Source organism: Coregonus lavaretus (assembly GCF_964263955.1).
Source record: "Coregonus lavaretus genome assembly, chromosome: 36".
Lineage (NCBI taxonomy): Eukaryota > Metazoa > Chordata > Actinopteri > Salmoniformes > Salmonidae > Coregonus > Coregonus lavaretus.
In genome coordinates this window covers 32,718,874-32,745,351 of record NC_140023.1, presented here as the reverse complement: position 1 = coordinate 32,745,351, position 26,478 = coordinate 32,718,874, and positions in this window count along the sequence as shown.

Here is a 26,478-nt window from a genome sequence, read left to right as displayed (position 1 = left end):
GCACATAAAACACAGAGTTTTCCTTTATGTCTCAGAGGTGTCTGCTTCCGCAGGGTTTTGAAACAGGGACCTAGAGCGGTTGAGTCAAACGTGATAACCGCTACACTACGGAAACTGCTAGTTGAAGAGACTACAAGGAGTAAACAGAATTTTACTGATTTTCTTTGCATTTAAATGAATTCCCATAACGAGGCACTCATGAAAAGGAATGTTCTCCTCTATTGTTTCAGAGATGTCTGTTTCCGCCCGGTTTTGAACCGGGGACCTTTCGCGTGTGAGGCGAACGTGATAACCACTACACTACGGAAACTACATTTAAAAAAAACTACAATGAGTATATAGAATTTTATTTATATTCTTTGCATGTATTTGCGTTCCCATAATGATGAGCACATAAAACAAAGAGATTTCCTTTATGTCTCAGAGGTCTCTGCTTCCGCACGGTTTTGAAACAGGGACCGAGAGCGGTTGAGTCAAACGTGATAACCGCTACACTACGGAAACTGCTAGTTGAAGAGTCTACAAGGAGTAAACAGAATTTTACTGATTTTCTTAGCATTTAAATGAATTCCCATAACGAGGCACTCATGAAAAGTAATGTTCTCCTCTACTGCTTCAGAGATGTCTGTTTCCGCCCGGTTTTGAACCGGGGACCTTTCGCGTGTGAGGCGAACGTGATAACCACTACACTACGGAAACTACATGTTCAAAAAACTACAATGAGGATATAGAATTTTACTTATATTCTTTGCATGTATTTGCGTTCCCATAATGAGGAGCACATAAAACACAGAGTTTTCCTTTATGTCTCAGAGGTGTCTGCTTCCGCACGGTTTTGAAACAGGGACCTAGAGCTGTTGAGTCAAACGTGATAACCGCTACACTACGGAAACTGCTAGTTGAAGAGTCTACAAGGAGTAAACAGAATTTTACTGATTTTCTTTGCATTTAAATGAATTCCCATAACGAGGCACTCATGAAATGGAATGTTCTCCTCTATTGTTTCAGAGATGTCTGTTTCCGCCCGGTTTTGAACCGGGGACCTTTTTGCGTGTGAGGCGAACGTGATAACCACTACACTACGGAAACTACATTTTAAAAAAACTACAATGAGTATATAGAATTTTACTTATATTCTTTGCATGTATTTGCGTTCCCATAATGAGGAGCACATAAAACAAAGAGTTTTTCTTTATGTCTCAGAGGTCTCTGCTTCCGCACGGTTTTGAAACAGGGACCGAGAGCGGTTGAGTCAAACGTGATAACCGCTACACTACGGAAACTGCTAGTTGAAGAGTCTACAAGGAGTAAACAGAATTTTACTGATTTTCTTTGCATTTAAATGAATTCCCATCACGAGGCACTCATGAAAAGGAATGTTCTCCTCTAATGTTTCAGAGATGTGTGTTTCCGCCCGGTTTTGAACCGGGGACCTTTCGCGTGTGAGGCGAACGTGATAACCACTACACTACTGAAACTACATGGTAAAAAAAGTACAATGAGTATATAGAATTTTACTTATATTCTTTGCATGTATTTGCGTTCCCATACTGAGGAGCACATAAAACAAAGAGTTTTCCTTTATGTCTCAGAGGTCTCTGCTTCCGCACGGTTTTGAAACAGGGACCGAGAGCGGTTGAGTCAAACGTGATAACCGCTACACTACGGAAACTGCTATTTCAAGAGTCTACAAGGAGTAAACAGAATTTTACTGATTTTCTTTGCATTTCAATGAATTCCCATAACGAGGCACTCATGAAAAGGAATGTTCTCCTCTACTGCTTCAGAGATGTCTGTTTCCACCCGGTTTTGAACCGGGGACCTTTCGCGTGTGAGGAAAACGTGATAACCACTACACTACGAAAACTACATGTTAAAAGAACTACAATGAGGATATAGAATTTTACTTATATTCTTTGCATGTATTTGCGTTCCCATAATACGCAGAGTTTTCTGTTACGTCTTGTATGTGTCAGCGGTCTCTGCTTCCGCACGGTTTTGAAACAGGGACCTAGAGCGGTTGAGTCAAACGTGATAACCGCTGCACTACAGAAACTGCTAGTTGAAGAGTCTACAAGGAGTAAACTGAATTTTACTGATTTTCTTTGCATTTAAATGAATTCCCATAACGAGGCACTCATGAAAAGTACTGTTCTCCTCTATTGTTTCAGAGATGTCTGTTTCCGCCCGGTTTTGAACCGGGGACCTTTCGCGTGTGAGGCGAACGTGATAACCACTACACTACAGAAATTACATTTAAAAAAAACTACAATGAGTATATAGAATTGTACTTATATTATTTGCATGTATTTGCGTTCCCATAATGAGGAGCACTTAAAACACAGAGTTTTCCTTTATGTCTCAGAAGTCTCTGCTTCCGCACAGTTTTGAAACAGGGACCTGGAACGTTTGAGTCAAACGTGATAACCGCTACACTACGGAAACTGCTAGTTGAAGAGTCTACAAGGAGTAAACAGAATTTTACTGATTTTCTTTGCATTTAAATGAATTCCCATAACGAGGCACTCATGAAAAGGAATGTTCTCCTCTATTGTTTCAGAGATGTCTGTTTCCCCCCGGTTTTGAACCGGGGACCTTTCGCGTGTGAGGCGAACGTGATAACCACTACACTACGGAAACTACATTTAAAAAAAACTACAATGAGTATATAGAATTTTACTTATATTCTTTGCATGTATTTGCGTTCCAATAATGAGTAGCACATAAAACGCATAGTTTTCTGTTACGTCTTGTATGTGTCAGCGGTCTCTGCTTCCGCACGGTTTTGAAACAGGGACCTAGAGCGTTTGAGTCAAACGTGATAACCGCTGCACTACGGAAACTGCTAGTTGAAGAGTCTACAAGGAGTAAACAGAATTTTACTGATTTTCTTTGCATTTAAATGAATTCCCATAACGAGGCACTCATGAAAATGAATGTTCTCCTCTACTGCTTCAGAGATGTCTGTTTCCGCCCGGTTTTGAACCGGGGACCTTTTGCGTGTGAGGCGAACGTGATAACCACTACACTACGGAAACTACATGTTCAAAAAACTATAATGAGGATATAGAATTTTACTTATATTCTTTGCATGTATTTGCGTTCCCATAATGAGGAGCACATAAAACACAGAGTTTTCCTTTATGTCTCAGAGGTGTCTGCTTCCGCAGGGTTTTGAAACAGGGACCTAGAGCGGTTGAGTCAAACGTGATAACCGCTACACTACGGAAACTGCTAGTTGAAGAGTCTACAAGGAGTAAACAGAATTTTACTGATTTTCTTTGCATTTAAATGAATTCCCATAACGAGGCACTCATGAAAAGGAATGTTCTCCTCTATTGTTTCAGAGATGTCTGTTTCCGCCCGGTTTTGAACCGGGGACCTTTCTCGTGTGAGGCGAACGTGATAACCACTACACTACGGAAACTACATTTTAAAAAAACTACAATGAGTATATAGAATGTTACTTATATTCTTTGCATGTATTTGCGTTCCAATAATGAGTAGCACATAAAACGCATATTTTTCTGTTACGTCTTGTATGTGTCAGCGGTCTCTGCTTCCACACGGTTTTGAAACAGGGACCTAGAGCGGTTGAGTCAAACGTGACAACCGCTGCACTACGGAAACTGCTAGTTGAAGAGTCTACAAGGAGTAAACAGAATTTTACTGATTTTCTTTGCATTTAAATGAATTCCCATAACGAGGCACTCATGAAAAGGAATGTTCTCCTCTACTGCTTCAGAGATGTCTGTTTCCGCCCGGTTTTGAACCGGGGACCTTTCGCGTGTGAGGCGAACGTGATAACCACTACACTACGGAAACTACATGTTCAAAAAACTACAATGAGGATATAGAATTTTACTTATATTCTTTGCATGTATTTGCGTTCCCATAATGAGGAGCACATAAAACACAGAGTTTTCCTTTATGTCTCAGAGGTGTCTGCTTCCGCAGGGTTTTGAAACAGGGACCTAGAGCGGTTGAGTCAAACGTGATAACCGCTACACTACGGAAACTGCTAGTTGAAGAGTCTACAAGGAGTAAACAGAATTTTACTGATTTTCTTTGCATTTAAATGAATTCCCATAACGAGGCACTCATGAAAAGGAATGTTCTCCTCTATTGTTTCAGAGATGTCTGTTTCCGCCCGGTTTTGAACCGGGGACCTTTCGCGTGTGAGGCGAACGTGATAACCACTACACTACGGAAACTACATTTAAAAAAAACTACAATGAGTATATAGAATTGTATTTATATTCTTTGCATGTATTTGCGTTCCCATAATGAGGAGCACATAAAACAAAGAGATTTCCTTTATGTCTCAGAGGTCTCTGCTTCCGCACGGTTTTGAAACAGGGACCGAGAGCGGTTGAGTCAAACGTGATAACCGCTACACTACGGAAACTGCTAGTTGAAGAGTCTACAAGGAGTAAACAGAATTTTACTGATTTTCTTTGCATTTAAATGAATTCCCATAACGAGGCACTCATGAAAAGTAATGTTCTCCTCTACTGCTTCAGAGATGTCTGTTTCCGCCCGGTTTTGAACCGGGGACCTTTCGCGTGTGAGGCGAACGTGATAACCACTACACTACGGAAACTACATGTTCAAAAAACTACAATGAGGATATAGAATTTTACTTATATTCTTTGCATGTATTTGCGTTCCCATAATGAGGAGCACATAAAACACAGAGTTTTCCTTTATGTCTCAGAGGTGTCTGCTTCCGCACGGTTTTGAAACAGGGACCTAGAGCTGTTGAGTCAAACGTGATAACCGCTACACTACGGAAACTGCTAGTTGAAGAGTCTACAAGGAGTAAACAGAATTTTACTGATTTTCTTTGCATTTAAATGAATTCCCATAACGAGGCACTCATGAAATGGAATGTTCTCCTCTAATGTTTCAGAGATGTGTGTTTCCGCCCGGTTTTGAACCGGGGACCTTTCGCGTGTGAGGCGAACGTGATAACCACTACACTACTGAAACTACATGGTAAAAAAAGTACAATGAGTATATAGAATTTTACTTATATTCTTTGCATGTATTTGCGTTCCCATACTGAGGAGCACATAAAACAAAGAGTTTTCCTTTATGTCTCAGAGGTCTCTGCTTCCGCACGGTTTTGAAACAGGGACCGAGAGCGGTTGAGTCAAACGTGATAACCGCTACACTACGGAAACTGCTATTTCAAGAGTCTACAAGGAGTAAACAGAATTTTACTGATTTTCTTTGCATTTCAATGAATTCCCATAACGAGGCACTCATGAAAAGGAATGTTCTCCTCTACTGCTTCAGAGATGTCTGTTTCCACCCGGTTTTGAACCGGGGACCTTTCGCGTGTGAGGAAAACGTGATAACCACTACACTACGAAAACTACATGTTAAAAGAACTACAATGAGTATATAGAATTTTACTTATATTCTTTGCATGTATTTGCGTTCCCATAATACGCAGAGTTTTCTGTTACGTCTTGTATGTGTCAGCGGTCTCTGCTTCCGCACGGTTTTGAAACAGGGACCTAGAGCGGTTGAGTCAAACGTGATAACCGCTGCACTACGGAAACTGCTAGTTGAAGAGTCTACAAGGAGTAAACAGAATTTTACTGATTTTCTTTGCATTTAAATGAATTCCCATAACGAGGCACTCATGAAAAGGAATGTTCTCCTCTACTGCTTCAGAGATGTCTGTTTCCGCACGGTTTTGAACCGGGGACCTTTCGCGTGTGAGGCGAACGTGATAACCACTACACTACAGAAACTACATGTTCAAAAAACTACAATGAGGATATAGAATTTTACTTATATTCTTTGCATGTATTTGCGTTCCCATAATGAGGAGCACATAAAACACAGAGTTTTCCTTTATGTCTCAGAGGTGTCTGCTTCCGCAGGGTTTTGAAACAGGGACCTAGAGCGGTTGAGTCAAACGTGATAACCGCTACACTACGGAAACTGCTAGTTGAAGAGTCTACAAGGAGTAAACAGAATTTTACTGATTTTCTTTGCATTTAAATGAATTCCCATAACGAGGCACTCATGAAAAGGAATGTTCTCCTCTATTGTTTCAGAGATGTCTGTTTCCACCCGGTTTTGAACCTGGGACCTTTCGCGTGTGAGGCGAACGTGATAACCACTACACTACGGAAACTACATTAAAAAAAAACTACAATGAGTATATAGAATTTTATTTATATTCTTTGCATGTATTTGCGTTCCCATAATGAGGAGCACATAAAACAAGGAGTTTTTCTTTATGTCTCAGAGGTCTCTGCTTCCGCACGGTTTTGAATTCATTTCTCCTCTACTGCTTCAGAGATGTCTGTTTCCGCCCGGTTTTGAACCGGGGACCTTTCGCGTGTGAGGCGAACGTGATAACCACTACACTACAGAAACTACATGTTCAAAAAACTACAATGAGGATATAGAATTTTACTTATATTCTTTGCATGTATTTGCGTTCCCATAATGAGGAGCACATAAAAGACTGAGTTTTCCTTTATGTCTCAGAGGTGTCTGCTTCCGCAGGGTTTTGAAACAGGGACCTAGAGCGGTTCAGTCAAACGTGATAACCGCTACACTACGGAAACTGCTGGTTGAAGAGTCTACAAGGAGTAAAAAGAATTTTACTGATTTTCTTTGCATTTAAATGAATTCCCATAACGAGGCACTCATGAAAAGGAATGTTCTCCTCTATTGTTTCAGAGATGTCTGTTTCCCCCCGGTTTTGAACCGGGGACCTTTCGCGTGTGAGGCGAACGTGATAACCACTACACTACGGAAACTACATGTTCAAAAAACTACAATGAGGATATAGAATTTTACTTATATTCTTTGCATGTATTTGCGTTCCCATAATGAGGAGCACATAAAAGACAGAGTTTTCCTTTATGTCTCAGAGGTGTCTGCTTCCGCAGGGTTTTGAAACAGGGACCTAGAGCGGTTGAGTCAAACGTGATAACCGCTACACTACGGAAACTGCTGGTTGAAGAGTCTACAAGGAGTAAACAGAATTTTACTGATTTTCTTTGCATTTAAATGAATTCCCATAACGAGGCACTCATGAAAAGGAATGTTCTCCTCTATTGTTTCAGAGATGTCTGTTTCCCCCCGGTTTTGAACCGGGGACCTTTCGCTTGTGAGGCGAACGTGATAACCACTACACTACGGAAACTACATTTAAAAAAAACTACAATGAGTATATAGAATTTTACTTATATTCTTTGCATGTATTTGCGTTCCAATAATGAGTAGCACATAAAACGCATAGTTTTCTGTTACGTCTTGTATGTGTCAGCGGTCTCTGCTTCCACACGGTTTTGAAACAGGGACCTAGAGCGGTTGAGTCAAACGTGATAACCTCTGCACTACGGAAACTGCTAGTTGAAGAGTCTACAAGGAGTAAACAGAATTTTACTGATTTTCTTTGCATTTAAATGAATTCCCATAACGAGGCACTCATGAAAAGGAATGTTCTCCTCTACTGCTTCAGAGATGTCTGTTTCCGCCCGGTTTTGAACCGGGGACCTTTCGCGTGTGAGGCAAACGTGATAACCACTACACTACGGAAACTACATGTTCAAAAAACTACAATGAGGATATAGAATTTTACTTATATTCTTTGCATGTATTTGCGTTCCCATAATGAGGAGCACATAAAACACAGAGTTTTCCTTTATGTCTCAGAGGTGTCTGCTTCCGCAGGGTTTTGAAACAGGGACCTAGAGCGGTTGAGTCAAACGTGATAACCGCTACACTACGGAAACTGCTAGTTGAAGAGTCTACGAGGAGTAAACAGAATTTTACTGATTTTCTTTGCATTTAAATGAATTCCCATAACGAGGCACTCATGAAAAGGAATGTTCTCCTCTATTGTTTCAGAGATGTCTGTTTCCGCCCGGTTTTGAACCGGGGACCTTTCGCGTGTGAGGCGAACGTGATAACCACTACACTACGGAAACTACATTTTAAAAAAACTACAATGAGTATATAGAATTTTATTTATATTCTTTGCATGTATTTGCGTTCCCATAATGAGGAGCACATAAAACAAAGAGATTTCCTTTATGTCTCAGAGGTCTCTGCTTCCGCACGGTTTTGAAACAGGGACCGAGAGCGGTTGAGTCAAACGTGATAACCGCTACACTACGGAAACTGCTAGTTGAAGAGTCTACAAGGAGTAAACAGAATTTTACTGATTTTCTTTGCATTTAAATGAATTCCCATAACGAGGCACTCATGAAAAGTAATGTTCTCCTCTACTGCTTCAGAGATGTCTGTTTCCGCCCGGTTTTGAACCGGGGACCTTTCGCGTGTGAGGCGAACGTGATAACCACTACACTACGGAAACTACATGTTCAAAAAACTACAATGAGGATATAGAATTTTACTTATATTCTTTGCATGTATTTGCGTTCCCATAATGAGGAGCACATAAAACACAGAGTTTTCCTTTATGTCTCAGAGGTGTCTGCTTCCGCACGGTTTTGAAACAGGGACCTAGAGCTGTTGAGTCAAACGTGATAACCGCTACACTACGGAAACTGCTAGTTGAAGAGTCTACAAGGAGTAAACAGAATTTTACTGATTTTCTTTGCATTTAAATGAATTCCCATAACGAGGCACTCATGAAATGGAATGTTCTCCTCTATTGTTTCAGAGATGTCTGTTTCCGCCCGGTTTTGAACCGGGGACCTTTTTGCGTGTGAGGCGAACGTGATAACCACTACACTACGGAAAATACATTTAAAAAAAACTACAATGAGTATATAGAATTTTACTTATATTCTTTGCATGTATTTGCGTTCCCATACTGAGGAGCACATAAAACAAAGAGTTTTCCTTTATGTCTCAGAGGTCTCTGCTTCCGCACGGTTTTGAAACAGGGACCGAGAGCGGTTGAGTCAAACGTGATAACCGCTACACTACGGAAACTGCTATTTCAAGAGTCTACAAGGAGTAAACAGAATTTTACTGATTTTCTTTGCATTTCAATGAATTCCCATAACGAGGCACTCATGAAAAGGAATGTTCTCCTCTACTGCTTCAGAGATGTCTGTTTCCACCCGGTTTTGAACCGGGGACCTTTCGCGTGTGAGGAAAACGTGATAACCACTACACTACGAAAACTACATGTTAAAAGAACTACAATGAGTATATAGAATTTTACTTATATTCTTTGCATGTATTTGCGTTCCCATAATACGCAGAGTTTTCTGTTACGTCTTGTATGTGTCAGCGGTCTCTGCTTCCGCACGGTTTTGAAACAGGGACCTAGAGCGGTTGAGTCAAACGTGATAACCGCTGCACTACGGAAACTGCTAGTTGAAGAGTCTACAAGGAGTAAACAGAATTTTACTGATTTTCTTTGCATTTAAATGAATTCCCATAACGAGGCACTCATGAAAAGGAATGTTCTCCTCTACTGCTTCAGAGATGTCTGTTTCCGCACGGTTTTGAACCGGGGACCTTTCGCGTGTGAGGCGAACGTGATAACCACTACACTACAGAAACAACATGTTCAAAAAACTACAATGAGGATATAGAATTTTACTTATATTCTTTGCATGTATTTGCGTTCCCATAATGAGGAGCACATAAAAGACAGAGTTTTCCTTTATGTCTCAGAGGTGTCTGCTTCCGCAGGGTTTTGAAACAGGGACCTAGAGCGGTTGAGTCAAACGTGATAACCGCTACACTACGGAAACTGCTGGTTGAAGAGTCTACAAGGAGTAAACAGAATTTTACTGATTTTCTTTGCATTTAAATGAATTCCCATAACGAGGCACTCATGAAAAGGAATGTTCTCCTCTATTGTTTCAGAGATGTCTGTTTCCCCCCGGTTTTGAACCGGGGACCTTTCGCTTGTGAGGCGAACGTGATAACCACTACACTACGGAAACTACATTTTAAAAAAACTACAATGAGTATATAGAATTTTACTTATATTCTTTGCATGTATTTGCGTTCCAATAATGAGTAGCACATAAAACGCATAGTTTTCTGTTACGTCTTGTATGTGTCAGCGGTCTCTGCTTCCACACGGTTTTGAAACAGGGACCTAGAGCGGTTGAGTCAAACGTGATAACCTCTGCACTACGGAAACTGCTAGTTGAAGAGTCTACAAGGAGTAAACAGAATTTTACTGATTTTCTTTGCATTTAAATGAATTCCCATAACGAGGCACTCATGAAAAGGAATGTTCTCCTCTACTGCTTCAGAGATGTCTGTTTCCGCCCGGTTTTGAACCGGGGACCTTTCGCGTGTGAGGCGAACGTGATAACCACTACACTACGGAAACTACATGTTCAAAAAACTACAATGAGGATATAGAATTTTACTTATATTCTTTGCATGTATTTGCGTTCCCATAATGAGGAGCACATAAAACACAGAGTTTTCCTTTATGTCTCAGAGGTGTCTGCTTCCGCAGGGTTTTGAAACAGGGACCTAGAGCGGTTGAGTCAAACGTGATAACCGCTACACTACGGAAACTGCTAGTTGAAGAGTCTACGAGGAGTAAACAGAATTTTACTGATTTTCTTTGCATTTAAATGAATTCCCATAACGAGGCACTCATGAAATGGAATGTTCTCCTCTATTGTTTCAGAGATGTCTGTTTCCGCCCGGTTTTGAACCGGGGACCTTTTTGCGTGTGAGGCGAACGTGATAACCACTACACTACGGAAAATACATTTAAAAAAAACTACAATGAGTATATAGAATTTTACTTATATTCTTTGCATGTATTTGCGTTCCCATACTGAGGAGCACATAAAACAAAGAGTTTTCCTTTATGTCTCAGAGGTCTCTGCTTCCGCACGGTTTTGAAACAGGGACCGAGAGCGGTTGAGTCAAACGTGATAACCGCTACACTACGGAAACTGCTATTTCAAGAGTCTACAAGGAGTAAACAGAATTTTACTGATTTTCTTTGCATTTCAATGAATTCCCATAACGAGGCACTCATGAAAAGGAATGTTCTCCTCTACTGCTTCAGAGATGTCTGTTTCCACCCGGTTTTGAACCGGGGACCTTTCGCGTGTGAGGAAAACGTGATAACCACTACACTACGAAAACTACATGTTAAAAGAACTACAATGAGTATATAGAATTTTACTTATATTCTTTGCATGTATTTGCGTTCCCATAATACGCAGAGTTTTCTGTTACGTCTTGTATGTGTCAGCGGTCTCTGCTTCCGCACGGTTTTGAAACAGGGACCTAGAGCGGTTGAGTCAAACGTGATAACCGCTGCACTACGGAAACTGCTAGTTGAAGAGTCTACAAGGAGTAAACAGAATTTTACTGATTTTCTTTGCATTTAAATGAATTCCCATAACGAGGCACTCATGAAAAGGAATGTTCTCCTCTACTGCTTCAGAGATGTCTGTTTCCGCACGGTTTTGAACCGGGGACCTTTCGCGTGTGAGGCGAACGTGATAACCACTACACTACAGAAACTACATGTTCAAAAAACTACAATGAGGATATAGAATTTTACTTATATTCTTTGCATGTATTTGCGTTCCCATAATGAGGAGCACATAAAAGACAGAGTTTTCCTTTATGTCTCAGAGGTGTCTGCTTCCGCAGGGTTTTGAAACAGGGACCTAGAGCGGTTGAGTCAAACGTGATAACCGCTACACTACGGAAACTGCTGGTTGAAGAGTCTACAAGGAGTAAACAGAATTTTACTGATTTTCTTTGCATTTAAATGAATTCCCATAACGAGGCACTCATGAAAAGGAATGTTCTCCTCTATTGTTTCAGAGATGTCTGTTTCCCCCCGGTTTTGAACCGGGGACCTTTCGCTTGTGAGGCGAACGTGATAACCACTACACTACGGAAACTACATTTTAAAAAAACTACAATGAGTATATAGAATTTTACTTATATTCTTTGCATGTATTTGCGTTCCAATAATGAGTAGCACATAAAACGCATAGTTTTCTGTTACGTCTTGTATGTGTCAGCGGTCTCTGCTTCCACACGGTTTTGAAACAGGGACCTAGAGCGGTTGAGTCAAACGTGATAACCTCTGCACTACGGAAACTGCTAGTTGAAGAGTCTACAAGGAGTAAACAGAATTTTACTGATTTTCTTTGCATTTAAATGAATTCCCATAACGAGGCACTCATGAAAAGGAATGTTCTCCTCTACTGCTTCAGAGATGTCTGTTTCCGCCCGGTTTTGAACCGGGGACCTTTCGCGTGTGAGGCGAACGTGATAACCACTACACTACGGAAACTACATGTTCAAAAAACTACAATGAGGATATAGAATTTTACTTATATTCTTTGCATGTATTTGCGTTCCCATAATGAGGAGCACATAAAACACAGAGTTTTCCTTTATGTCTCAGAGGTGTCTGCTTCCGCAGGGTTTTGAAACAGGGACCTAGAGCGGTTGAGTCAAACGTGATAACCGCTACACTACGGAAACTGCTAGTTGAAGAGTCTACGAGGAGTAAACAGAATTTTACTGATTTTCTTTGCATTTAAATGAATTCCCATAACGAGGCACTCATGAAAAGGAATGTTCTCCTCTATTGTTTCAGAGATGTCTGTTTCCGCACGGTTTTGAACCGGGGACCTTTCGCGTGTGAGGCGAACGTGATAACCACTACACTACGGAAACTACATTTAAAAAAAACTACAATGAGTATATAGAATTTTATTTATATTCTTTGCATGTATTTGCGTTCCCATAATGAGGAGCACATAAAACAAAGATATTTCCTTTATGTCTCAGAGGTCTCTGCTTCCGCACGGTTTTGAAACAGGGACCGAGAGCGGTTGAGTCAAACGTGATAACCGCTACACTACGGAAACTGCTAGTTGAAGAGTCTACAAGGAGTAAACAGAATTTTACTGATTTTCTTTGCATTTAAATGAATTCCCATAACGAGGCACTCATGAAAAGTAATGTTCTCCTCTACTGCTTCAGAGATGTCTGTTTCCGCCCGGTTTTGAACCGGGGACCTTTCGCGTTTGAGGCGAACGTGATAACCACTACACTACGGAAACTACATGTTCAAAAAACTACAATGAGGATATAGAATTTTACTTATATTCTTTGCATGTATTTGCGTTCCCATAATGAGGAGCACATAAAACACAGAGTTTTCCTTTATGTCTCAGAGGTGTCTGCTTCCGCACGGTTTTGAAACAGGGACCTAGAGCTGTTGAGTCAAACGTGATAACCGCTACACTACGGAAACTGCTAGTTGAAGAGTCTACAAGGAGTAAACAGAATTTTACTGATTTTCTTTGCATTTAAATGAATTCCCATAACGAGGCACTCATGAAATGGAATGTTCTCCTCTAATGTTTCAGAGATGTGTGTTTCCGCCCGGTTTTGAACCGGGGACCTTTCGCGTGTGAGGCGAACGTGATAACCACTACACTACTGAAACTACATGGTAAAAAAAGTACAATGAGTATATAGAATTTTACTTATATTCTTTGCATGTATTTGCGTTCCCATACTGAGGAGCACATAAAACAAAGAGTTTTCCTTTATGTCTCAGAGGTCTCTGCTTCCGCACGGTTTTGAAACAGGGACCGAGAGCGGTTGAGTCAAACGTGATAACCGCTACACTACGGAAACTGCTATTTCAAGAGTCTACAAGGAGTAAACAGAATTTTACTGATTTTCTTTGCATTTCAATGAATTCCCATAACGAGGCACTCATGAAAAGGAATGTTCTCCTCTACTGCTTCAGAGATGTCTGTTTCCACCCGGTTTTGAACCGGGGACCTTTCGCGTGTGAGGAAAACGTGATAACCACTACACTACGAAAACTACATGTTAAAAGAACTACAATGAGTATATAGAATTTTACTTATATTCTTTGCATGTATTTGCGTTCCCATAATACGCAGAGTTTTCTGTTACGTCTTGTATGTGTCAGCGGTCTCTGCTTCCGCACGGTTTTGAAACAGGGACCTAGAGCGGTTGAGTCAAACGTGATAACCGCTGCACTACGGAAACTGCTAGTTGAAGAGTCTACAAGGAGTAAACAGAATTTTACTGATTTTCTTTGCATTTAAATGAATTCCCATAACGAGGCACTCATGAAAAGGAATGTTCTCCTCTACTGCTTCAGAGATGTCTGTTTCCGCACGGTTTTGAACCGGGGACCTTTCGCGTGTGAGGCGAACGTGATAACCACTACACTACAGAAACTACATGTTCAAAAAACTACAATGAGGATATAGAATTTTACTTATATTCTTTGCATGTATTTGCGTTCCCATAATGAGGAGCACATAAAACACAGAGTTTTCCTTTATGTCTCAGAGGTGTCTGCTTCCGCAGGGTTTTGAAACAGGGACCTAGAGCGGTTGAGTCAAACGTGATAACCGCTACACTACGGAAACTGCTAGTTGAAGAGTCTACAAGGAGTAAACAGAATTTTACTGATTTTCTTTGCATTTAAATGAATTCCCATAACGAGGCACTCATGAAAAGGAATGTTCTCCTCTATTGTTTCAGAGATGTCTGTTTCCACCCGGTTTTGAACCTGGGACCTTTCGCGTGTGAGGCGAACGTGATAACCACTACACTACGGAAACTACATTAAAAAAAAACTACAATGAGTATATAGAATTTTATTTATATTCTTTGCATGTATTTGCGTTCCCATAATGAGGAGCACATAAAACAAGGAGTTTTTCTTTATGTCTCAGAGGTCTCTGCTTCCGCACGGTTTTGAATTCATTTCTCCTCTACTGCTTCAGAGATGTCTGTTTCCGCCCGGTTTTGAACCGGGGACCTTTCGCGTGTGAGGCGAACGTGATAACCACTACACTACAGAAACTACATGTTCAAAAAACTACAATGAGGATATAGAATTTTACTTATATTCTTTGCATGTATTTGCGTTCCCATAATGAGGAGCACATAAAAGACTGAGTTTTCCTTTATGTCTCAGAGGTGTCTGCTTCCGCAGGGTTTTGAAACAGGGACCTAGAGCGGTTCAGTCAAACGTGATAACCGCTACACTACGGAAACTGCTGGTTGAAGAGTCTACAAGGAGTAAAAAGAATTTTACTGATTTTCTTTGCATTTAAATGAATTCCCATAACGAGGCACTCATGAAAAGGAATGTTCTCCTCTATTGTTTCAGAGATGTCTGTTTCCCCCCGGTTTTGAACCGGGGACCTTTCGCGTGTGAGGCGAACGTGATAACCACTACACTACGGAAACTACATGTTCAAAAAACTACAATGAGGATATAGAATTTTACTTATATTCTTTGCATGTATTTGCGTTCCCATAATGAGGAGCACATAAAAGACAGAGTTTTCCTTTATGTCTCAGAGGTGTCTGCTTCCGCAGGGTTTTGAAACAGGGACCTAGAGCGGTTGAGTCAAACGTGATAACCGCTACACTACGGAAACTGCTGGTTGAAGAGTCTACAAGGAGTAAACAGAATTTTACTGATTTTCTTTGCATTTAAATGAATTCCCATAACGAGGCACTCATGAAAAGGAATGTTCTCCTCTATTGTTTCAGAGATGTCTGTTTCCCCCCGGTTTTGAACCGGGGACCTTTCGCTTGTGAGGCGAACGTGATAACCACTACACTACGGAAACTACATTTAAAAAAAACTACAATGAGTATATAGAATTTTACTTATATTCTTTGCATGTATTTGCGTTCCAATAATGAGTAGCACATAAAACGCATAGTTTTCTGTTACGTCTTGTATGTGTCAGCGGTCTCTGCTTCCACACGGTTTTGAAACAGGGACCTAGAGCGGTTGAGTCAAACGTGATAACCTCTGCACTACGGAAACTGCTAGTTGAAGAGTCTACAAGGAGTAAACAGAATTTTACTGATTTTCTTTGCATTTAAATGAATTCCCATAACGAGGCACTCATGAAAAGGAATGTTCTCCTCTACTGCTTCAGAGATGTCTGTTTCCGCCCGGTTTTGAACCGGGGACCTTTCGCGTGTGAGGCGAACGTGATAACCACTACACTACGGAAACTACATGTTCAAAAAACTACAATGAGGATATAGAATTTTACTTATATTCTTTGCATGTATTTGCGTTCCCATAATGAGGAGCACATAAAACACAGAGTTTTCCTTTATGTCTCAGAGGTGTCTGCTTCCGCAGGGTTTTGAAACAGGGACCGAGAGCGGTTGAGTCAAACGTGATAACCGCTACACTACGGAAACTGCTAGTTGAAGAGTCTACAAGGAGTAAACAGAATTTTACTGATTTTCTTTGCATTTAAATGAATTCCCATAACGAGGCACTCATGAAAAGTAATGTTCTCCTCTACTGCTTCAGAGATGTCTGTTTCCGCCCGGTTTTGAACCGGGGACCTTTCGCGTGTGAGGCGAACGTGATAACCACTACACTACGGAAACTACATGTTCAAAAAACTACAATGAGGATATAGAATTTTACTTATATTCTTTGCATGTATTTGCGTTCCCATAATGAGGAGCACATAAAACACAGAGTTTTCCTTTATGTCTCAGAGGTGTCTGCTTCCGCACGGTTTTGAAACAGGGACCTAGAGCTGTTGAGTCAAACGTGATAACCGCTACACTACGGAAACTGCTAGTTGAAGAGTCTACAAGGAGTAAACAGAATTTTACTGATTTTCTTTGCATTTAAATGAATTCCCATAACGAGGCACTCATGAAATGGAATGTTCTCCTCTATTGTTTCAGAGATGTCTGTTTCCGCCCGGTTTTGAACCGGGGACCTTTTTGCGTGTGAGGCGAACGTGATAACCACTACACTACGGAAAATACATTTAAAAAAAACTACAATGAGTATATAGAATTTTACTTATATTCTTTGCATGTATTTGCGTTCCCATACTGAGGAGCACATAAAACAAAGAGTTTTCCTTTATGTCTCAGAGGTCTCTGCTTCCGCACGGTTTTGAAACAGGGACCGAGAGCGGTTGAGTCAAACGTGATAACCGCTACACTACGGAAACTGCTATTTCAAGAGTCTACAAGGAGTAAACAGAATTTTACTGATTTTCTTTGCATTTCAATGAATTCCCATAACGAGGCACTCATGAAAAGGAATGTTCTCCTCTACTGCTTCAGAGATGTCTGTTTCCACCCGGTTTTGAACCGGGGACCTTTCGCGTGTGAGGAAAACGTGATAACCACTACACTACGAAAACTACATGTTAAAAGAACTACAATGAGTATATAGAATTTTACTTATATTCTTTGCATGTATTTGCGTTCCCATAATACGCAGAGTTTTCTGTTACGTCTTGTATGTGTCAGCGGTCTCTGCTTCCGCACGGTTTTGAAACAGGGACCTAGAGCGGTTGAGTCAAACGTGATAACCGCTGCACTACGGAAACTGCTAGTTGAAGAGTCTACAAGGAGTAAACAGAATTTTACTGATTTTCTTTGCATTTAAATGAATTCCCATAACGAGGCACTCATGAAAAGGAATGTTCTCCTCTACTGCTTCAGAGATGTCTGTTTCCGCACGGTTTTGAACCGGGGACCTTTCGCGTGTGAGGCGAACGTGATAACCACTACACTACAGAAACTACATGTTCAAAAAACTACAATGAGGATATAGAATTTTACTTATATTCTTTGCATGTATTTGCGTTCCCATAATGAGGAGCACATAAAAGACAGAGTTTTCCTTTATGTCTCAGAGGTGTCTGCTTCCGCAGGGTTTTGAAACAGGGACCTAGAGCGGTTGAGTCAAACGTGATAACCGCTACACTACGGAAACTGCTGGTTGAAGAGTCTACAAGGAGTAAACAGAATTTTACTGATTTTCTTTGCATTTAAATGAATTCCCATAACGAGGCACTCATGAAAAGGAATGTTCTCCTCTATTGTTTCAGAGATGTCTGTTTCCCCCCGGTTTTGAACCGGGGACCTTTCGCTTGTGAGGCGAACGTGATAACCACTACACTACGGAAACTACATTTTAAAAAAACTACAATGAGTATATAGAATTTTACTTATATTCTTTGCATGTATTTGCGTTCCAATAATGAGTAGCACATAAAACGCATAGTTTTCTGTTACGTCTTGTATGTGTCAGCGGTCTCTGCTTCCACACGGTTTTGAAACAGGGACCTAGAGCGGTTGAGTCAAACGTGATAACCTCTGCACTACGGAAACTGCTAGTTGAAGAGTCTACAAGGAGTAAACAGAATTTTACTGATTTTCTTTGCATTTAAATGAATTCCCATAACGAGGCACTCATGAAAAGGAATGTTCTCCTCTACTGCTTCAGAGATGTCTGTTTCCGCCCGGTTTTGAACCGGGGACCTTTCGCGTGTGAGGCGAACGTGATAACCACTACACTACGGAAACTACATGTTCAAAAAACTACAATGAGGATATAGAATTTTACTTATATTCTTTGCATGTATTTGCGTTCCCATAATGAGGAGCACATAAAACACAGAGTTTTCCTTTATGTCTCAGAGGTGTCTGCTTCCGCAGGGTTTTGAAACAGGGACCTAGAGCGGTTGAGTCAAACGTGATAACCGCTACACTACGGAAACTGCTAGTTGAAGAGTCTACGAGGAGTAAACAGAATTTTACTGATTTTCTTTGCATTTAAATGAATTCCCATAACGAGGCACTCATGAAAAGGAATGTTCTCCTCTATTGTTTCAGAGATGTCTGTTTCCGCCCGGTTTTGAACCGGGGACCTTTCGCGTGTGAGGCGAACGTGATAACCACTACACTACGGAAACTACATTTAAAAAAAACTACAATGAGTATATAGAATTTTATTTATATTCTTTGCATGTATTTGCGTTCCCATAATGAGGAGCACATAAAACAAAGATATTTCCTTTATGTCTCAGAGGTCTCTGCTTCCGCACGGTTTTGAAACAGGGACCGAGAGCGGTTGAGTCAAACGTGATAACCGCTACACTACGGAAACTGCTAGTTGAAGAGTCTACAAGGAGTAAACAGAATTTTACTGATTTTCTTTGCATTTAAATGAATTCCCATAACGAGGCACTCATGAAAAGTAATGTTCTCCTCTACTGCTTCAGAGATGTCTGTTTCCGCCCGGTTTTGAACCGGGGACCTTTCGCGTGTGAGGCGAACGTGATAACCACTACACTACGGAAACTACATGTTCAAAAAACTACAATGAGGATATAGAATTTTACTTATATTCTTTGCATGTATTTGCGTTCCCATAATGAGGAGCACATAAAACACAGAGTTTTCCTTTATGTCTCAGAGGTGTCTGCTTCCGCACGGTTTTGAAACAGGGACCTAGAGCTGTTGAGTCAAACGTGATAACCGCTACACTACGGAAACTGCTAGTTGAAGAGTCTACAAGGAGTAAACAGAATTTTACTGATTTTCTTTGCATTTAAATGAATTCCCATAACGAGGCACTCATGAAATGGAATGTTCTCCTCTATTGTTTCAGAGATGTCTGTTTCCGCCCGGTTTTGAACCGGGGACCTTTTTGCGTGTGAGGCGAACGTGATAACCACTACACTACGGAAACTACATTTTAAAAAAACTACAATGAGTATATAGAATTTTACTTATATTCTTTGCATGTATTTGCGTTCCCATACTGAGGAGCACATAAAACAAAGAGTTTTCCTTTATGTCTCAGAGGTCTCTGCTTCCGCACGGTTTTGAAACAGGGACCGAGAGCGGTTGAGTCAAACGTGATAACCGCTACACTACGGAAACTGCTATTTCAAGAGTCTACAAGGAGTAAACAGAATTTTACTGATTTTCTTTGCATTTCAATGAATTCCCATAACGAGGCACTCATGAAAAGGAATGTTCTCCTCTACTGCTTCAGAGATGTCTGTTTCCACCCGGTTTTGAACCGGGGACCTTTCGCGTGTGAGGAAAACGTGATAACCACTACACTACGAAAACTACATGTTAAAAGAACTACAATGAGTATATAGAATTTTACTTATATTCTTTGCATGTATTTGCGTTCCCATAATACGCAGAGTTTTCTGTTACGTCTTGTATGTGTCAGCGGTCTCTGCTTCCGCACGGTTTTGAAACAGGGACCTAGAGCGGTTGAGTCAAACGTGATAACCGCTGCACTACGGAAACTGCTAGTTGAAGAGTCTACAAGGAGTAAACAGAATTTTACTGATTTTCTTTGCATTTAAATGAATTCCCATAACGAGGCACTCATGAAAAGGAATGTTCTCCTCTACTGCTTCAGAGATGTCTGTTTCCGCACGGTTTTGAACCGGGGACCTTTCGCGTGTGAGGCGAACGTGATAACCACTACACTACAGAAACTACATGTTCAAAAAACTACAATGAGGATATAGAATTTTACTTATATTCTTTGCATGTATTTGCGTTCCCATAATGAGGAGCACATAAAACACAGAGTTTTCCTTTATGTCTCAGAGGTGTCTGCTTCCGCAGGGTTTTGAAACAGGGACCTAGAGCGGTTGAGTCAAACGTGATAACCGCTACACTACGGAAACTGCTAGTTGAAGAGTCTACAAGGAGTAAACAGAATTTTACTGATTTTCTTTGCATTTAAATGAATTCCCATAACGAGGCACTCATGAAAAGGAATGTTCTCCTCTATTGTTTCAGAGATGTCTGTTTCCACCCAGTTTTGAACCTGGGACCTTTCGCGTGTGAGGCGAACGTGATAACCACTACACTACGGAAACTACATTAAAAAAAAACTACAATGAGTATATAGAATTTTATTTATATTCTTTGCATGTATTTGCGTTCCCATAATGAGGAGCACATAAAACAAGGAGTTTTTCTTTATGTCTCAGAGGTCTCTGCTTCCGCACGGTTTTGAATTCATTTCTCCTCTACTGCTTCAGAGATGTCTGTTTCCGCCCGGTTTTGAACCAGGGACCTTTCGCGTGTGAGGCGAACGTGATAACCACTACACTACAGAAACTACATGTTCAAAAAACTACAATGAGGATATAGAATTTTACTTATATTCTTTGCATGTATTTGCGTTCCCATAATGAGGAGCACATAAAAGACAGAGTTTTCCTTTATGTCTCAGAGGTGTCTGCTTCCGCAGGGTTTTGAAACAGGGACCTAGAGCGGTTGAGTCAAACGTGATAACCGCTACACTACGGAAACTGCTGGTTGAAGAGTCTACAAGGAGTAAACAGAATTTTACTGATTTTCTTTGCATATAAATGAATTCCCATAACGAGGCACTCATGAAAAGGAATGTTCTCCTCTATTGTTTCAGAGATGTCTGTTTCCCCCCGGTTTTGAACCGGGGACCTTTCGCTTGTGAGGCGAACGTGATAACCACTACACTACGGAAACTACATTTAAAAAAAACTACAATGAGTATATAGAATTTTACTTATATTCTTTGCATGTATTTGCGTTCCAATAATGAGTAGCACATAAAACGCATAGTTTTCTGTTACGTCTTGTATGTGTCAGCGGTCTCTGCTTCCACACGGTTTTGAAACAGGGACCTAGAGCGGTTGAGTCAAACGTGATAACCTCTGCACTACGGAAACTGCTAGTTGAAGAGTCTACAAGGAGTAAACAGAATTTTACTGATTTTCTTTGCATTTAAATGAATTCCCATAACGAGGCACTCATGAAAAGGAATGTTCTCCTCTACTGCTTCAGAGATGTCTGTTTCCGCCCGGTTTTGAACCGGGGACCTTTCGCGTGTGAGGCGAACGTGATAACCACTACACTACGGAAACTACATGTTCAAAAAACTACAATGAGGATATAGAATTTTACTTATATTCTTTGCATGTATTTGCGTTCCCATAATGAAGAGCACATAAAACACAGAGTTTTCCTTTATGTCTCAGAGGTGTCTGCTTCCGCAGGGTTTTGAAACAGGGACCTAGAGCGGTTGAGTCAAACGTGATAACCGCTACACTACGGAAACTGCTGGTTGAAGAGTCTACAAGGAGTAAACAGAATTTTACTGATTTTCTTTGCATTTAAATGAATTCCCATAACGAGGCACTCATGAAAAGGAATGTTCTCCTCTACTGCTTCAGAGATGTCTGTTTCCGCCCGGTTTTGAACCGGGGACCTTTCGCGTGTGAGGCGAACGTGATAACCACTACACTACGGAAACTACATGTTCAAAAAACTACAATGAGGATATAGAATTTTACTTATATTCTTTGCATGTATTTGCGTTCCCATAATGAGGAGCACATAAAACACAGAGTTTTCCTTTATGTCTCAGAGGTGTCTGCTTCCGCAGGGTTTTGAAACAGGGACCTAGAGCGGTTGAGTCAAACGTGATAACCGCTACACTACGGAAACTGCTAGTTGAAGAGTCTACGAGGAGTAAACAGAATTTTACTGATTTTCTTTGCATTTAAATGAATTCCCATAACGAGGCACTCATGAAAAGGAATGTTCTCCTCTATTGTTTCAGAGATGTCTGTTTCCGCCCGGTTTTGAACCGGGGACCTTTCGCGTGTGAGGCGAACGTGATAACCACTACACTACGGAAACTACATTTAAAAAAAACTACAATGAGTATATAGAATTTTATTTATATTCTTTGCATGTATTTGCGTTCCCATAATGAGGAGCACATAAAACAAAGATATTTCCTTTATGTCTCAGAGGTCTCTGCTTCCGCACGGTTTTGAAACAGGGACCGAGAGCGGTTGAGTCAAACGTGATAACCGCTACACTACGGAAACTGCTAGTTGAAGAGTCTACAAGGAGTAAACAGAATTTTACTGATTTTCTTTGCATTTAAATGAATTCCCATAACGAGGCACTCATGAAAAGTAATGTTCTCCTCTACTGCTTCAGAGATGTCTGTTTCCGCCCGGTTTTGAACCGGGGACCTTTCGCGTGTGAGGCGAACGTGATAACCACTACACTACGGAAACTACATGTTCAAAAAACTACAATGAGGATATAGAATTTTACTTATATTCTTTGCATGTATTTGCGTTCCCATAATGAGGAGCACATAAAACACAGAGTTTTCCTTTATGTCTCAGAGGTGTCTGCTTCCGCACGGTTTTGAAACAGGGACCTAGAGCTGTTGAGTCAAACGTGATAACCGCTACACTACGGAAACTGCTAGTTGAAGAGTCTACAAGGAGTAAACAGAATTTTACTGATTTTCTTTGCATTTAAATGAATTCCCATAACGAGGCACTCATGAAATGGAATGTTCTCCTCTATTGTTTCAGAGATGTCTGTTTCCGCCCGGTTTTGAACCGGGGACCTTTTTGCGTGTGAGGCGAACGTGATAACCACTACACTACGGAAACTACATTTTAAAAAAACTACAATGAGTATATAGAATTTTACTTATATTCTTTGCATGTATTTGCGTTCCCATACTGAGGAGCACATAAAACAAAGAGTTTTCCTTTATGTCTCAGAGGTCTCTGCTTCCGCACGGTTTTGAAACAGGGACCGAGAGCGGTTGAGTCAAACGTGATAACCGCTACACTACGGAAACTGCTATTTCAAGAGTCTACAAGGAGTAAACAGAATTTTACTGATTTTCTTTGCATTTCAATGAATTCCCATAACGAGGCACTCATGAAAAGGAATGTTCTCCTCTACTGCTTCAGAGATGTCTGTTTCCACCCGGTTTTGAACCGGGGACCTTTCGCGTGTGAGGAAAACGTGATAACCACTACACTACGAAAACTACATGTTAAAAGAACTACAATGAGTATATAGAATTTTACTTATATTCTTTGCATGTATTTGCGTTCCCATAATACGCAGAGTTTTCTGTTACGTCTTGTATGTGTCAGCGGTCTCTGCTTCCGCACGGTTTTGAAACAGGGACCTAGAGCGGTTGAGTCAAACGTGATAACCGCTGCACTACGGAAACTGCTAGTTGAAGAGTCTACAAGGAGTAAACAGAATTTTACTGATTTTCTTTGCATTTAAATGAATTCCCATAACGAGGCACTCATGAAAAGGAATGTTCTCCTCTACTGCTTCAGAGATGTCTGTTTCCGCACGGTTTTGAACCGGGGACCTTTCGCGTGTGAGGCGAACGTGATAACCACTACACTACAGAAACTACATGTTCAAAAAACTACAATGAGGATATAGAATTTTACTTATATTCTTTGCATGTATTTGCGTTCCCATAATGAGGAGCACATAAAACACAGAGTTTTCCTTTATGTCTCAGAGGTGTCTGCTTCCGCAGGGTTTTGAAACAGGGACCTAGAGCGGTTGAGTCAAACGTGATAACCGCTACACTACGGAAACTGCTAGTTCAAGAGTCTACAAGGAGTAAACAGAATTTTACTGATTTTCTTTGCATTTAAATGAATTCCCATAACGAGGCACTCATGAAAAGGAATGTTCTCCTCTATTGTTTCAGAGATGTCTGTTTCCACCCAGTTTTGAACCTGGGACCTTTCGCGTGTGAGGCGAACGTGATAACCACTACACTACGGAAACTACATTAAAAAAAAACTACAATGAGTATATAGAATTTTATTTATATTCTTTGCATGTATTTGCGTTCCCATAATGAGGAGCACATAAAACAAGGAGTTTTTCATTATGTCTCAGAGGTCTCTGCTTCCGCACGGTTTTGAATTCATTTCTCCTCTACTGCTTCAGAGATGTCTGTTTCCGCCCGGTTTTGAACCAGGGACCTTTCGCGTGTGAGGCGAACGTGATAACCACTACACTACAGAAACTACATGTTCAAAAAACTACAATGAGGATATAGAATTTTACTTATATTCTTTGCATGTATTTGCGTTCCCATAATGAGGAGCACATAAAAGACAGAGTTTTCCTTTATGTCTCAGAGGTGTCTGCTTCCGCAGGGTTTTGAAACAGGGACCTAGAGCGGTTGAGTCAAACGTGATAACCGCTACACTACGGAAACTGCTGGTTGAAGAGTCTACAAGGAGTAAACAGAATTTTACTGATTTTCTTTGCATATAAATGAATTCCCATAACGAGGCACTCATGAAAAGGAATGTTCTCCTCTATTGTTTCAGAGATGTCTGTTTCCCCCCGGTTTTGAACCGGGGACCTTTCGCTTGTGAGGCGAACGTGATAACCACTACACTACGGAAACTACATTTAAAAAAAACTACAATGAGTATATAGAATTTTACTTATATTCTTTGCATGTATTTGCGTTCCAATAATGAGTAGCACATAAAACGCATAGTTTTCTGTTACGTCTTGTATGTGTCAGCGGTCTCTGCTTCCACACGGTTTTGAAACAGGGACCTAGAGCGGTTGAGTCAAACGTGATAACCTCTGCACTACGGAAACTGCTAGTTGAAGAGTCTACAAGGAGTAAACAGAATTTTACTGATTTTCTTTGCATTTAAATGAATTCCCATAACGAGGCACTCATGAAAAGGAATGTTCTCCTCTACTGCTTCAGAGATGTCTGTTTCCGCCCGGTTTTGAACCGGGGACCTTTCGCGTGTGAGGCGAACGTGATAACCACTACACTACGGAAACTACATGTTCAAAAAACTACAATGAGGATATAGAATTTTACTTATATTCTTTGCATGTATTTGCGTTCCCATAATGAAGAGCACATAAAACACAGAGTTTTCCTTTATGTCTCAGAGGTGTCTGCTTCCGCAGGGTTTTGAAACAGGGACCTAGAGCGGTTGAGTCAAACGTGATAACCGCTACACTACGGAAACTGCTGGTTGAAGAGTCTACAAGGAGTAAACAGAATTTTACTGATTTTCTTTGCATTTAAATGAATTCCCATAACGAGGCACTCATGAAAAGGAATGTTCTCCTCTATTGTTTCAGAGATGTCTGTTTCCCCCCGGTTTTGAACCGGGGACCTTTCGCGTGTGAGGCGAACGTGATAACCACTACACTACGGAAACTACATGTTCAAAAAACTACAATGAGGATATAGAATTTTACTTATATTCTTTGCATGTATTTGCGTTCCCATAATGAGGAGCACATAAAAGACAGAGTTTTCCTTTATGTCTCAGAGGTGTCTGCTTCCGCAGGGTTTTGGAACAGGGACCTAGAGCGGTTGAGTCAAACGTGATAACCGCTACACTACGGAAACTGCTGGTTGAAGAGTCTACAAGGAGTAAACAGAATTTTACTGATTTTCTTTGCATTTAAATGAATTCCCATAACGAGGCACTCATGAAAAGGAATGTTCTCCTCTATTGTTTCAGAGATGTCTGTTTCCCCCCGGTTTTGAACCGGGGACCTTTCGCATGTGAGGCGAACGTGATAACCACTACACTACGGAAACTACATTTAAAAAAAACTACAATGAGTATATAGAATTTTACTTATATTCTTTGCATGTATTTGCGTTCCAATAATGAGTAGCACATAAAACGCATAGTTTTCTGTTACGTCTTGTATGTGTCAGCGGTCTCTGCTTCCACACGGTTTTGAAACAGGGACCTAGAGCGGTTGAGTCAAACGTGATAACCGCTACACTACGGAAACTGCTAGTTGAAGAGTCTACAAGGAGTAAACAGAATTTTACTG